The sequence below is a fragment of the Macaca nemestrina genome, chromosome 4, assembly GCF_043159975.1.
Source record: "Macaca nemestrina isolate mMacNem1 chromosome 4, mMacNem.hap1, whole genome shotgun sequence".
NCBI classification, from domain to species: Eukaryota; Metazoa; Chordata; class Mammalia; order Primates; family Cercopithecidae; genus Macaca; species Macaca nemestrina.
The window spans coordinates 182,728,025-182,742,762 of NC_092128.1; the positions used below are offsets into that span (position 1 = coordinate 182,728,025).

At 44.6% G+C, this 14,738-nt stretch overlaps 1 protein-coding gene across 1 annotated transcript in view; it reads left to right on the top strand.

The window, feature by feature from the left end:
• Positions 1-3,398: 3,398 nt before the first annotated feature.
• Positions 3,399-14,738, top strand: part of LOC105472932 (immunoglobulin superfamily member 5) — a 60,497-nt gene continuing 49,157 nt past the window's right edge. The window contains exon 1 of the mRNA XM_024790030.2: positions 3,399-3,463. The gene's annotated coding sequence lies outside the window, so the exon portion shown is untranslated. The remainder of the gene's footprint in view (positions 3,464-14,738) is intronic.

A 14,738-nucleotide genomic window follows, 5' to 3' on the forward strand; every position in this document is an offset into this window, starting at 1 on the left:
CCCATGGAATCACAGAAGTGACTTTTGCCGCAGTCCATGATTTAGAAGCAAGAGAAGCAAGTCAGAAGTCCCAGCCCCACTCAAAGGGAGGAAATTACACAGAGTATGATTACTGGAGGCAGGGATTACTGAAGCCATCTGAGAGTTTGCCTTCAACAAGGCACTTGGAATTCAGAGAGGTTACATAGTGGGTCAGTGGTAAAGATCGTGTCACCCTGACCTCACTGAGACCCGATAGGACTATAAAGGTTATGGGTCAAAAGGTAGAATTTATTCCCTAAAGCAAGGCACAAGTATTAATTTTGTTTCAATTAGGGCCAGAATCAGGATCTTGAGTGACACACATCTTCTTTGTAAAAAAATATGAAATCAGAAATGAATCTTTAAGAAATTAGCTGTTGATTGCATGAAATTATTAAACAAATTACTTGGATCTAAAAAATCTTTGGGCCTGGCATGTACGGGCTCAAGCCTGTAATCCCAGCACTTTGGGAGGCCAAGGCAGGTGGATCATTTGAGGTCAGGAGTTCAAGACAAGCCTGGCTAACATGGTGAAACCACGTCTCGCTTGAGCCTGGGAGGCAAAGGTTGCGGTGGGCTGAGATTGCGCCACTGCACTCCAGTCTGGTCAAGAGAATGAGACCCTGTCTCAAAAATTAAAATGAAATAAAATAAAATAAAATAAAATAAAGTCTTGTATCTTCAGGTAATACAATACATTCTTATCTCTGTATTAATAATAGAATTAAGTAGAAATATTTTCATTTATTCCTCTTTATGTGAGTACTTTTATTTGGGGCAACAATGTATCCAGCTAAAAGAATATATTTCTTATCTTTCTTTGCAGGAGGTGTAGACATTTGACTAAATTCTAGCTATTGTGTTATGTGGGCTTCTTGGAAGATTCCTTATAGCTGGGTGATATGGTTTGGCTGTGTCCCCACCCACATCTCATCTTGAATTCCCATGTGTTGTGGAAGGCACCCTGTGGGAGGTAATTGAATCATGGGGGTGAATCTTTCCCATGCTGTTCTTGCGATAGTGAATAAGTCTCATGAGATCTGATGGTTTTTAAATGAGGAGCTCCCCTGCACAAGCTCGCTGTCTTTGCCTGCTGCCATCCATGTAAGATGTGACTTGCTCCTCCTTACCTTCCGCCATGATTGTGAGGCTTCCCCAGCCACGTGGAACTGTAAGTCCAACAAACCTCTTTCTTTTGTAAATTGCCAGTCTCGGGTATGTCTTTTATCAGCAGCGTGAACATGGACTAATACACTGGGTGATCAGCTGGTCATCACATTCTTTGTAGATTCCCTTCTTCTTGCTGCAGCCACCAGCTAGGCAGGGAGAGGATATTGAGAACAAATTTTCATGCTGAGGATGGCAGAGGAGAAAGATGAAAGGAGTCTAGGCCTGAAGACATTGTGAAGTGGTCTGGGACTGTACCTCCCAACTTCTTTGTGCAAGAGAGTAACGCCTTACATGCATGAATCTGTTATTTCAGGTTTCTTTTATATGCATTTGGATTGCCTGTGGCTGAAACGAATCTTGACACAATAGAAAGTATTTACACCCTAGAGAGCTGTGCTAAAGAACCTATTTGCCATCTCATCAGGCGGAAAGTGACACACAGTGTTCAGTAAAACTCAAGCGGATGCTATTCTGTTCTCTGCTAAATGAGCCTGATTTATCCATTGTTATGTCCCGCCATTCCAAATAAAGAGATCAGGATTCCCTTGCTCTATAGCTCTACTACAGAGTCTGCCTTGCCCATTTGACATGTAAAACCCTGAAATGTAAAACTCTGCTGTTTGTAGGAGTGCCAAGATGTTTAAACGTATTTTAGATATTTTTTGGAAAGTTGTAAAGCGTGGCTAATGTAGGAAATGGTAGCAGTTCATAAACTCTACTTGTTGTTCATCACTTCAGATGTCACTAGACTTATGTAAATGGAACAGAGATAGTTTTCTTTTTTCTGTGTGAAGTCAAGCCCATTTTTTCCTCTAACATCGCAGCTACCCCAGAGTGGTTATCAGCATTTGAAAGCAGCAGGGCCTCTTTCTTCTTCTTGGATTTGGTTAAAACAAAAGGGCTACAGACAGTCTCGAAATGTGAACCAAAACCCCAGGTTTTTAAACACCTCAGCAAATCCAAATGAAGACAAGTTTCCTCCTTCAGAGAAAAAACAGGGCTCAGTCTATAAAACCTGCCTTTGAAGCAGAGGACAACTTTTCCCACAGGTGGTGCACAAGTACTTCTAGGAAACACAAACACCTAATTTTGATCTTAAATTTATTAGGATTTGACTTTAATGTGGATCTGGAAAAACATAACTAGCACATCATGCTCATAATTATACAGATCTTACTGTTTAGGAGGAGGTCTAATTAATTGCGTGCAATTAACAGCCGTTAATTGTGTTTTAAGCAGGAGATCAAGTTAAAGAGTAATCCTCAGTAAATCTTGGCTGCAGGTGACTGATGGAAGTTTCGGAGGCTGGACTGGAAGATGAAATTGGGGCGAGATGGCACACAGCATGGCCTCAGGAACCTGGGCTCCAGCAACCTGCAGGTCCCAATGGAGGCAAAGTCAAGGAGGGTCTCAGGGAGTGGTTGATGTGCGAAGTCTCTGTCTGCCCATCTGAATAACAAGAGGTGGGGCTTGTGATTTTCCTCCACTGTATGTTGTCTGGTTCCTAACCCCCTCTTGTTACTGTCAGTTTTAACTGTGTGTGTATCTATGTGTGTTCAACTCTCATGGGCAGGGTGGCAGAACTCGCTAGGGTAGGAGGAGAGACCACGAAGACGGACCTTGATTCCTAAGTGTGCACTTTGAGAGAGTTTTCTCCATCGTTTAGCCTGTGGATTGCAGCATTTTGAAAAATTAACTAGAAATTCAGAAATTAGATGGAGACCTCTAGTGGAGGCCTGGGAGAAGAAGGGTTGGAAGATCAGAATCTGCAAAGGCTGGGATAGTGGCATGTGGATGGGCTGCTTGGAGTGCGCAGAAGGCACACAGGCCTCTGTCTCATGCTGGGGTCCACCAAGGCCTCTGGGTGCCGCATTCGGTGATGTTAGCTGGCCTCTCTCCTCAATCACCAGTGCTCAGGCAGTGGCTGTGGATGGACGAGCCAAGATGGCAGGACAGGGTGGAGGGGGTGCATGCCCCTCACCAAGGCTGATGTAGCTGCTGCCTCCACTGAATGCTGTGTCCGTCCTGTGCTGCCAGCCCTGGGGGACCAGCAGACATTTGATAGCAAGTTGATTACATCTGTCCCCCTCAATTGCAGCTGGAGGTAATTTTTCCCTTACTGGAATTGACACCAGCTCCTAATACAGATTTGCCTTTTCTGCCTGTTCTCCTGCCAGCACCCCTACCTAAGGGCCTCCAGGAGGAATGACGTCTCAAACAGAAACCTGCATAACATCAGCCAAAACCAAGGACCCATTTTATCGTCAAAGAGGTGTGCCATGAATGCATGACTGTGGGATCCGCTCCTTTGACCACATATGGATGACTTGAAAGCTGCCAGCCTTCATGAACAATGAAAAGGCCATTGATGGCTCAGCAAAGGTGCCAGCTTGGGGCCAGTGCTCCCCAGGGTTGGCCTCGAGGGTGGCTACAGTGCTGTAACAACAGCCAATAGGGTGCTGAACCTACAGCCTACCTAAGGTGCTTTGACACCAATTGTCAGAACACACGGGTCTGGAAGCCAAATCTTGGAAGTAGGATTGGTTGCTTTCGTTGTAACTCCTAGTGACCCACTAGTTGAATTTTGGTTCCTATCCCTGAGAACTTAGGTTCCACAGGACTAGAGAATCTGGTTCCTGGGATGAAAGCAGGGCAGCTTCCCCTGAGGTTCACAGTAAAGGTTCTGTTGAACCCGTATGTGACTGTCACTGGGACCCTTTGGGCCTGCCAGTGGATGAGCAGGCAAAGAAAGAAGTTACTCCACCATCAGGGGACAGAAAATTCCAGTTCTCAATGGGGCTATGGTTGCTTCCAGGGGACTGAAACATGGCTGAGACCGAGGAGATTGTTGGTGGCTTCCTCTGGTGCTTCCAAGTCTGGGGTTAATGATGACTGGGCATTTGCAGCCATCAGGGCCTGATAAACACAAGGCAGCCAAGAGCTCAGGCCCTGAGCGGTGAAAGGCCAGCCAGTGCTCAGGCAGGTGACCTGGACCATCATAAGTGCTGATAGAAATATAGGACGTGCGGTGGAGGAGGGAGATGACACATCCCAACCACGGTCCCTGGTTAGCTGCAGGCGGCGTGTCCACCACGCCTTCTCTATGGAGTCATTTGGAGATGGTGGCTGGCCACGATAGTGCAGGCTTAGTGACAGAACAATCTGAGAAGAACGAGGGGTGGGCTGCTGCAGACCCGTGTGGTGCTCTGACTCACGCCCTCTCAGCCTAACTTCTCATTTCAGCAGGGATTGGGGTGTGTTTCTGTTCCGTGGTTAAGTCGCTGCATGCTCACGGCAGCTTACTTCGAGCACGGGCTGCAAGGTTTTACTTTCTTCATCAGGATTCCTCTCATGCCATGAATGAGGAAAGTTTACAGTTGTAGGAGTTGATATACCTAGAGAAAAATGCTGGTGAGTAAAGGCCCAAACCTCCTGTTTCCTTTGGGGACTGTTCTAGAGCCTTCTATGCCCTTCTCATGATGTCTAAGCAGAATGGAGTGCCCATTGTTTACAGCAGTTTCCATGGCAATACTGTTGCTTTTTCCTCCCCAGTCTCACTGTTACAGGTTGAATTGTGTCCCTGAAAAGATATGTTCAAGTCCTAACCCTTGGTATCTGGGAATATGACCTTATTTGCAAATAGGGTCTCTGCAGATGTAATCAACTTAAGATGAGGTTAGGCTGGCTTAGGGTGGGTCATTAATCCAGTATGTCTGGTGTCCTTATAAAAAGACAATGCGAAGACATGTGGGGAGCAGACCGTGTGATGGTGAGACAGAGACAGGGATCAGAGCAATGCAGCTTCAAGCCAAGAAGCGCCAAGTTTGACAACAAATACCTGAGCCGGGAAGAGGCCAGGAAGGATTCCGTCCTATGGTTTTCAGAGGGAGCCTGGCCTTCCCACATCTTGATCTTGGACTCACAGCCTCCAGAAATGTGAGAGAACAAGTTTCTGTTGTTTGAGCTGCCCAGTGATGGTCATGGCAGCCTCAGGAGATGACACACTCACTCTTTCTGCTTCCTCTCTCATGCTCCCTGGGGTCACCTCTCCAATAACCTGCCTGATCACCATCCATTTGTCCAGAGTTTTCTTTATTAGAAACCCAAGCTAGGATAACCTCCACGCCATGCAAAGAGGGAGACACTGCTGCCTAAAGGAGACTTTAGTTTTTGAATGAACTCTTTTTTTGGTGATACAGTTAATCATAATTCAATTTACCATTTTCTGACTGCCTATTATGTGCCTGGCACTTCACAAACATATCAAGTCTAATCCAGTATCATCCCATGCGGTAGCTGCTATTATCACCATTTTGTAGATGGGAAACTGAGTCTGATGGAGGTTGGGAGACTTGCACTATTTGTGACCCCAAATCTACATTCTTTCTAAATACCTAGGACCCAATCTTTGCCCAGTAATTTACTTTCTCTGTAGGTTCCAACTTTTCTCTATGTATCCACCTGGATTAGTTGATATCTAGGTTTGGCTGCTGAGACAAAGACCAACATATGAGTGACTTAAACAAGATGGACATTTATTTCTTTACAGAAAGCTACATATGGGGCACTCCTGCTCCTCAGGGCCCACGGAAGCTCAGATTCCTCCTGTCTACTTGCTCTGCCAGATGTTGTTTTTGGTGGCTTAATGCCACTTTCACTCTCCAGCCAGTAGAAAGATGAGAAAAGCGAAAGAGGAGAACAGAGTTCTCTTCACTGCAGGATCTCCTTACATCCCACTGATCAGAATTTCCACCATGACCATGCCTAGATTCAAGGGGTGAGGTGAGGGGAGGGGCTGGGAAATGCAGTCTGCATTCTGTGCCCAGCTAAAATGTAGGGATGCGGTTGCCATAGAATCGGGGAAAGTGGATATGGGGGCATGGCAGCTGGTGCTCACGGGGCACCCTTTGCCTTTGACAGTGGATCGGGCATTATGCAGAACACGAAGAGGAGCACATTGTAGTCTCTGACTTCAAAAGAAGCAGACAGCAAAGGGGAAGTTTCTTTCCAGGTGGAGGTTGCCGATTGGTCTACGGAATGGTGAGAATACTGTGAAAGACGGAGCACAGATATCCAAGTGTGATCGCTCAGCAGGTCTTGGCCAGGAGCATAGGTAGAATAAACAAATAAATAAGTAAAGAGGGGAGGGGAAAGTAATATTAAGACTGTTCAAGACTTGGATTACAGCTCTCCTAAAAAGCAGCCCTTTGAAGTCTTGGGATATTAGAGAAAGATCCCAACAACCACTGAGCCTGGTTTCGATTTTTGGAGGAAACACACCAGGTGAATAAAGCAGTGTGACACGAGAGAAAGGAGGCCGGCAAAGGTGAATAGGACCCCAGCCTTTCAAGGACTTGGGCAGAGCAACTGGAGGAGGTGTGAGTTCAGCCAGCCATGTGGATCAGTTTCCTAGGCTGCTGTAACAAAGCACCACAACCTGGTGGCTTAGAACAACGGAAAGGCATTCGCTCACAGTTCCAGAAGCCGTAGGTTAGAAACTAAGTGTGGCAAGGTCATGGCCCCTCTGAAACCTAGGAGGGAAGGATGCTTCCCTGCTTCTTCCTGCTTCTGCTCTCCCCTGATGTTCCTGGGTTAGTGGCAGCATAATTCTGGCCTCTGCCTCTGTCTTAACATGGTATTTTTCCTGTGTCTCTTCATATTGCCTTTTCTCTCTGTGCCTCGACCTCTGAGTCCAAATTGCCCCTTTCTATAAGGACACCAGTCACATTGGATTAGAGTCCACTTTACAGACCTTGTTTTTTTTTTTTTTTTTTTTGAGACGGAGTCTCGCTCTGTCGCCCAGGCTGGAGTGCAGTGGCCGGATCTCAGCTCACTGCAAGCTCTGCCTCCCGGGTTCACGCCATTCTCCTGCCTCAGCCTCCCGAGTAGCTGAGACTACAGGCGCCTGCCACCTCGCCTGGCTAGTTTTTTGTATTTTTTAGTAGAGACGGGGTTTCACCGTGTTAACCAGGATGGTCTCGATCTCCTGACCTCGTGATCCGCCCGTCTCGGCCTCCCAAAGTACTGGGATTACAGGCTTGAGCCACCGCGCCCGGCCTTACAGACCTTGTTTTAACTTGATTCCTCTATCAGGACCCTAAGAATCTCCAGATAAGGCCACATTCTGAGGAACTGTGGGTTGGGACTTCAGCATGTCTGTTTTGGGGGTCACAACTCAACCCCTACCAGCTTGCTTGATGGATACTCATAGCCAAAGTCAAAGTAAATTTAATTCTTATCCCCAGAAGCAAGAAAGATTGCACAGCTAAGGCCAACGATCACATCCAGGGAGTTCGTTTCCTGAGCAACGACCAGCCCCTTTGCACAGCACGAATTGCCACAAAAGGCCAGCGTGGTCATTTCTCAGCCATGCACACCTGTGGTGTGGCGAGCCATGTTGACATACCAGAAATGAGGATTCTCTAGTAAAAATAAAATAGAGTAAATTAGATTAGAAGGCTCCGAAGGCAATGTATACTTTGCTGTGCTTTGGGATTCATTTTCAAAACATGGTTCATTTTTTGAAAATCCAGGTTCACGTTCAAGGCCCCTTTGAGTTTGCATTTGGTTCAACTCTTTGTGTGCAATGCATGGGATAGTCACTAATGAGAACTCCTGGCTTAGAGGCAAGAAACCAACAGAAGGCTCCCAAATGAATGCTTTAAAAGACTGTGCTCGTTTAAAGCCCTCTCGCCCATCAGCAAACGCCACTGTTTCTCCAAGGACAAACCAGAGTGTCCTGACAAGGTCTCCTCTTCCCTGGCGGACAGCTGACACCCGAGGCCCATCAGGCTGGGAGCTTGCTTGTCTGGAATGTCTTTGGAAGCACGGGCTATCCTCTCCCACTCCCCCATAGCCTCCCCTCACAACCAAAATAATTTGAAGATGTGGTGGTGTTATAAGACAATCTAGGATAATCCCCCAGTTCTTGCACACTCCTCTGTCGAGAGGTTGGTTTATCGCAGTTTGTTTTTAGGTCTATTACGATGTCTAAGTCCCCTCTCCCAGAATCTGAACTCTGTGACTGTGTGGCTGATAGAGTACCCTGGGTGTGGCTGTGGTGTAAGTCCTGAGGATGGATGTCCTTCCATATCCGCTTCCATTTGAGTGTGGGAGAGTCTGGGAATGCTGCACTGTCACTCTCGTGATTTAGAACAAAAGGGACATGATTTGAGTGGGCCTCGTCTAATCACGTGGACTTTTTATTATTATTATTATTATACTTTAAGTTCTAGGGTACATATGCACAACGTACAGGTTTGTTACATATGTATACTTGTGCCATGTTGGTGTGCTGCACCCATCAACTCGTCATTTACATCAGGTATAACTCCCAATGCCATCCCTCCCCCCTCCCCCTCGGGGCCTATCACGTGGACTTTTTAAAAACAGAGTTTTTCTCCGGCTACCAGCAAACAAGGAAGTCTGAGATTTGAAGCAGGAGAATAGGGTGCATTGTTGCTGCCTTTGAAAATGGAGGGGCCACGTGCCAACCAGGACAAGTGGTTTTTAGAAGCTGAGGGCGGCCCCTAAGTGAATTCAGCTCACACAAGGAATGACCTTGGAAGTGGGATCGTTCTCAGAGCTTCCAGAAAAGGACTCATCTGGCTGACACCTTGATGTTGGCCTTATGAGACCCTACCTAAGAAGAGGACCTTCCCAGGCTTTTACAGAACTGAGAGATAGTAAATAGGTACAGTTTTAAGGCATGGAACTTGTAATAGTTTATTTGCCAATGGAAAACTAACACAGTGACACTGTGTCCAATTCTAGGTCTAGGCTGCAAAAGACTTGTAGCTTTTATTTGTTTCTTGGGGCAATTGCTCCTGGATTCCAGCAGCCATGCTATGAGGAAGCCCAAGCAGCCTCACAGAGAGGTCCAAAGAGAGTAAGTAAGACCCTCAGCCCAGCCACAACCAAGCTCCTAGTCAATGGCCAGGACTGACTTTCCAGCCTTGTGAATGAGCCACCCTGAAAGTGAATCCTATAGCCCCAGCTGATCTGTTCCAGCTGACCCGTGTGAAGCAGGACAGGCCATTACCACTGAGCCCTGCCCAGATTGCAAAATAAGTCGTTATTCTTATTTGAAACCACTAACTTTTGGGGTGGTTTAAATAGAGTGCAAAATTTCTGCTGCTCATCCTCATACCAAAATTGCTAATTATGTCTCCAGTAATATGGTTGATATCTAAGATAACTTAAATGAGACATTAAGTGACAATGTGACAGTCCTACCCAAGGGGAAAAACAGCTCTTGCAACCGTAAGGACATTTTGTTCTAACCTGCTTTCTTTATGGGATTTTGTGAATCAAGGACTGCAATGGACAGAGAATGTTTTGCAAACTCTTAGATATCGGGGGATTTATCAACTTTGTACCCGAATATACCACCCTTATGAAAATGACAATAAGCATTGCTGTTGAAGGTGTAATGAAGTAAGCCATCTCTGACACAACACGTGGGATTATAAATTGGCATAGTTCTGGAAACTAATTTAACTCTGTCAATAATTGTAAAGTGAGCAACGTTTTGACATACAATTCTAATTAAAAGAGTTAAAGAATCTAATTAAGATGTAATTCCAAGCCGGGAACGGTGGCTCATACCTGTAATCCCAGCATTTTGGGAGGCCAAGGCAGGTGGATTGCTTGAGCTCAGGAGTCTAAGATGAGCCTGGGCGACATGGTGAAACCCTGTCTCTACTGAAAATACAAAAATTGGCCAGGTGTGGTGGCATGTGCCTGTAGTCCCAGCAACTTGGGAGGCTGAGGTGGGAGGATCACTTGAGCCCAGGAGGTCAAGGCTGCAGTGAACCATGATCACACCACTGCACTCTAGCCTAGGTGACAGTGAGGCCCTGCCTCAAAATAATAATAATAAAGTTAAAAAAATAAAAAAGTTAAAATGCAATATTTGAAAAAAGAAAAAAAGATATAATACCAAAGACAAAATAAAAGAAAACAATAACCCTCTCTGCATAAATAAATTCATCTCAATATTATTTGCAATATTGAAAAATGGCAAACGGCATAATGCTTAACCACATGGGTATTCTTACGATGTATTTAAAATGATACTAGGTTTTGTATCATAAATGTAGCATATTATTATGAAGCTGTTAAAGCAATGTTCATGAATGGTTTTTAATGGATATGTAACAATGTTTATAAGGTAGTGTTAAATTAAAAAGGATATAAAATTGTATATACAAATTACATTCTACTGTGTAATACATGAAAGTCTATATGGGTGTCCAAGTAAAATGCTTCTAATAGCAAAAGTGGTGCAACTTAGTGTTTAATAATAGTTCTTTAAGTAACCGACGGTACATCCATAAAACATAATATTGTTTAGTGACTCAAAATTATTTCATAATAATACAGAAACTTATGGAAAAACATTTAGGCTACTTGGTTAAATGGGCATATTAGCTTCCCAGGGCTGCCTGGGAAGAGCTCCACAATTAGATAGCTTAAAACAACAGAAATAAACTCTGCCACAGTTCTGGAGGCCAGAAGTCTTGATTTCAGAAGTCTGATATCAAAGTATTAGCAGAGCCATGTTCTCTTTGAAGCCTCTAAGGATGAATCTTCCTCGCCCCTTCCTGGTTTTTGGTGGTGGCTGGCAATTCCTGGCCTTCCCTGGCCATCATTCTAATCTCTGCCTCTTTAGTTACGCAGTCTTCTCCCTGTGTGTCTTTACAATGTCTGCCTTCCGTGAGTGTCTCTATGACTGAATTTCTCTCTTCTTATAAGGATACCAGTCATATCGAATTCGGGCCCAGCATCCTCCAGGGTGATCTCACCTTCATGTAATGAATTACATCTGCAATGACCCTGTTTCCAAATAAAGTCACATGCTGAGGTTCTGGGTAGACAAGAATTTGAGGTGAATACTATTCAACCTAGTGGATGAAGTGAAAAAACAGATTTTCAATATGTAAAATTACTTATACTACTTCAATACAAAGTTAAAAATGATGGCTGGGTGCGGTGGCTCACGCCTGTAATTCCAGCATTTTGGGATGTTGAGGCAGTTGGACACAAGGTCAGGAGTTCGAGACTAGCCTGGCCAATATCGTGAAACCCCGTCTCTACTGAAAATACAAAAATTAGCTGGGCGTGGTGGTGCATGCCTGTAGTCCCAGCTACTTGGGAGGCTGAGGCAGGAGAATCGCTTGAACCTGGGAGGCGGAAGTTGCAGTGAGCCAAGATTGTGCCACTGCACTCCAGCCTGGGCAACAGAGCAAGACTCTGTCTCAAAAAAAAAAAAAAAATACACACACATACACACATACACACACACACACACTCATTATAGTATCATACAGAATAGTTTTACTGCCCTAAAAAATCCTCTGCGCTTCACCTATTTATCTCTCTCTCCTCTAGCTCCTGATAACCACTGATTTTTAGAAAACTGACTCCATGGTAGCAATTGCATTTTCCAGAACTGATTCTAAGGAATCCATCGGTGTATCCTTTTTGATTCAGTGATGCTGGTGTTCGCCACCACTTGTAATGGTAGAATTTAAAAGCAACTGAATTTCGTCTGTGGAAAGCTACTTACAAGTGATGTTATCAAATTGATGGGATTACACTTAGTCACTAAACATAATGTATTTACTGATAGGTATTCTTATGAAATAATTTTAAGTCACTAAACAATGTTATGAACAATATTACTGAAAGGTTTCTAGTACATCAAGTCAATAAAATCTGGTTGTCAAGTCAATAAAATCTGGTTGTCAAACAGTGGGTAAAATATAATCTTTTTTTTTTTTTGAGACATAGTCTTGCTCTGTCACCCAGGCTGGAGTGCAGCGGCATGATCTTGACTCACTGTAACCTCTGCCTCCTGGGTTCAAGCAATTCTCCTGCTTCAGCCTTCCAAGTAGCTGAGATTCCAGGTGTGTGCCACCACACCTGGATAATGTTTGTATTTTTAGTAGAGATGGGATTTCACCATGTTGGCCAGGCTGGTCTCAAACTCCTGGCCTCAAGCAGTGATCCACTCACTTTGGCTTCCCAAAGTGCTGGGATTACAGATATGAGCCACCGTGCCTGGCCAAAGTATAATCATTTTTAAAAAACAAATATATGCCATGCTGGCAACAGTGCTTGTGTCTGTATGATGGTCTTATGAGTAATCTGTTTTAAAATTTTCCTCCTTTTTGCTTTCTTTTCCTAATTTTTATATAATGACTATGTATCACTTTTGTAATAAAGAAAATCATAAAAGTTAGTCATTAAAAATTCATGACGCTTAACCAAGGGTGCTATTGCAATTACAGATGGTTGTTATTTTCTTCCTTATGTTGAGTCTAATAGAAAACTGCTATTTCTATAGATTACAAAAAGTTAAATATTGGCCCCTTAAACTACCTTTAAAAATATTTTCTAAATATTCTATAGAGATCATATGCCTAAATTCCTCATGTACCTAAATTTTTGAAATTCCTCAAAAGCCTTTTGTTAAAGGATTTTTAAAAAGATAACATCATGGTTCTCATGCAAATCGAAATAAATTCCAGCCAAGGATTTAAGTCATGAATGAAGGAACGGGCAAGATGTTACAAGAGATTCAATGGAGAACTCAAAGAACGTGCATATATATGCCATCATGGACACTGAAACATTTACAAATAGGAGCAAAATTAGTCAATATCTGCTGGGCAAAAATCGATGATGTCTCCCCCAAAGTTCACTTGCATTTCCAGGTGTAAAAACTATCTGCATTGCTCTCACCTCCCTACAGCTTGGAGTTGTAAATCCCTTAAGAGCAGCTCAGGCCCTATTAAATCAGATCACTCCACAATCTTTTGCCATTTCAATTTCTTTTTCATAATTTTCCTGATGTTCCTTTTTACACCTGAAGATAAAAGGCAAACTCTTGACTGTGTGCTTGGGCCTGGCCCCTCTGTGGGCTCATCTAAGGCCACCCCTCACTCCCACTTCCTTGCATTCAGGATGCACCAGCCTCTTTAACTTCCTAAGGGGTCCCAGGGCCCCTGGTACCCACCCTGCTGCCTGGATACCCATCGTTTTCTCTGCCCCAAGAGGTGGTCCTCCCCACGCCCCACCATCCTACCCACTTAATGCCTAACATCCGCCCCTCACCTAGTACAAACCCACTTTCCTCAGGGATTCCCAGGGCATCTCTCACTCCATCAACAGTTCCTTCAGGGCCTTGACTGCAATTTGAATTACAACATGAATATGTTTTATGCAAATCTTAACTTTGTGATTTTAAAATAGCATAGGCTAAAAATATTAGTAAAGTCTCTCTTTATGCTCAAACTTTGAAATAATGCAAATCTCCCAAATTACGAAAACAAAAACAAAAAAAACCCACCCCTCAAAGCAAAAGTCTCTCTCAGGACTGTACATTTTTAAAGCTGCATTTCCAAAGGGTTGTAAATAGGGTTTCCACTCTTGCCCCAGTGTGGCCTCTCTGTAACTGGTCAATAGAAACAATCCCGGCCCAGGGTCACTGGGTGGGGGACCCTGTTCTTGCTACGGAACTTCCGGGAGTGGCTATTACTAAGGCATATGCATTGCTGTTATAGTCTTGTTGTTATGACAACTTAAAATCTTCCAGAAGCTCTAACAATATTCTCCAGTAGTGGTGCTGAGGCTGAGGCCAGGCATCTTGGTGATGGGGTCAGTGCCTTCCCGGCCAGCCCTCCCAACTCCTGGTGCCGACTGATGCGTGATGACAGAGGCCAAGAGAATACAAAGCACACAGGGCAAAAATGCGCTACCCTGACCTCAGATTTCTATTCCTGTGGCACATTGTTCTGGAGTTACTTGAATTTTGACTTGTGCTAGGCTTGCAGAGACATGGGCCATGGATAAGATGCAGCAACCCTGTGTATATTTGTGAGATTATTCGACTAATACGTTGTCTCCCTGATCTGTCTGCTTTGTTCACCATTTTTCTTAGCAGCTCCTAGTAGAAGAGAAAAAAATACTTCTTCTTGTTTGTGTGAAAAAAAAAACAACCCTCACCAATCATTGTGCTTTTTCCTGTTCTCTCATTCAACACTGTAACAGCCAGCACAGACTTCTGGCTGGGGTTGGGGTTCTCCAACACAAATTGGCAGGGGTGGGGTTCTCCCTACCACCCAGCAAGCACTCAGCTCTGCATTGGACACTGACTGGGTGTCCTCCAATTCCATTCTGACATTTTCTACTTGGAGACAGCTCAGATCCCACAGGGCGAGGGCTCCGTTACACAAGACAGACCCTCCGTACTTTCCCACCGATCTGCCTGTCCGGGCCTCCAGAACTTCTGACCGACCGGCTTCAAGCTGGAGTTCCCACAGTCCCTTCTTTCGGTTTGATCCGTTTGCTAGAATGACTCACAGAACTCAAGAAAACGCTTGTTTACGTTTACCCGTTTATTATAAAGGATATTGCAAAGCATGCAGATGAAGATGCACAGGGCCAGGGATGTGGGAAGCGGGGCGGAGCTTCCGTGCCATCCCTGGGTGTGTGGCCCTCCAGGATCCTCCATGTGTTCTGGAGACGTCATTGGATATATA